At 56.0% G+C, this 1,115-nt stretch overlaps 1 protein-coding gene across 2 annotated transcripts in view; it reads right to left on the bottom strand.

Annotated features, from left to right (window-relative positions):
- Window positions 1-216, bottom strand: part of MAPK6 (mitogen-activated protein kinase 6) — a 41,791-nt gene extending 41,575 nt beyond the window's left edge. For both annotated transcript variants that reach the window (XM_003784363.2, XM_023509987.1), the window contains exon 1: window positions 47-216. The gene's annotated coding sequence lies outside the window, so the exon portion shown is untranslated. The remainder of the gene's footprint in view (window positions 1-46) is intronic.
- Between the last annotated feature and the right edge of the window lie 899 nt (window positions 217-1,115).

Below are 1,115 nucleotides of genomic sequence, written 5' to 3'. Positions count from 1 at the left end.
AGCCGCCCCGCCGGCGCGCCCCGCACACGTACACACACACACTCACGGGACTTCTCCGACTCATCGAGAGAGTGCGGGGCCCGCGGACAGCCCCCAGTGTCGGCTCAGGTCTCCGGCTGTGCTGGCGGCAGCGGCGTCTCCGAGGCTCTCGCTTTGCCGCAGTCGCCGCCATGTAACCCCGACCCGCGAGAGAGGGTGAGGGAGAGGGGGCGGGGCCTGGCTGAGGCACGCCCCCGACACGTCACAGGCTCACTCCACGGGTTCCCCCGCCCCCGCCAGCCCAGCGAGGCTGCACGCGCCGGAATTTCCAACGCCCGTGACTGAGCTCCGCGCGCCGCGGGGGTGTCCGGAGAGGCACGCGGCTGGGCCGCAGTCTCCGGTGGGGTATTTCTAATGGGCTGGCGGAGAGGAGGACGGACTGGGCCTTTCTGCTCTGCTACCTGCCCCAGCCTTAGGGCACAAAGTGAGTTAACTCGGTGGGACCTTTTACTAAGCACCTACTACGTGCAAGGCACTAGGCAAACCGAGAGAGGAACATGGGCCTTTGCTACGGGAAGGCTAGACCTCGAGATCGGCTGGGAGGCTTCAGCCAGAAGTACAAGCAAACGTTAGAGGCTAAGTGTTTAGAAGGTCATTGATTCTGCCAGAGGGTATGAAGGAAGGCTTTTAGGAGAGGTGGCCATGTGTGGCCTTTCCACTAGACCCAGGACGAATCCGTATAACCAGAGGAGGTGGGAAGGTAGGAGTGCTTTTGCCAAGGGAACGGTTTGAGTACCTGGCTTGTTGTGGGAACCGGGACTAGGCCAATTTGACTGAATTTGGAAAAGGTAAATAGAGGCCTTCTTGGGCCCACTTCTTGGCTAAAGACAAACATATTACTTATTATGGCTTATTGAGTCTAAAGGCGCTTTCCAGTATTTACGTGAAATTTAAGTAAGTGTGAAATTACAGAGGTCAGCATATTTTTTCAACCACATTATCACCATCCCAGTGAGAACCCGACAGAATCTCCTTATCCATTATTGTGTGCATCTCAAGGGTGAGGCAAAGACCACTTCAAAGATCACATAATAACTTGAAGTTAAGTGGTTGGGATGGACTTAATTTTTTTCTGG

Source organism: Otolemur garnettii, unplaced genomic scaffold, assembly GCF_000181295.1.
Source record: "Otolemur garnettii isolate 467f Iridium unplaced genomic scaffold, OtoGar3 scaffold00011, whole genome shotgun sequence".
NCBI classification, from domain to species: domain Eukaryota; kingdom Metazoa; phylum Chordata; class Mammalia; order Primates; family Galagidae; genus Otolemur; species Otolemur garnettii.
Note: the sequence above shows the minus strand (reverse complement) of the source record. Positions and strands in the feature narration are given on the sequence as shown.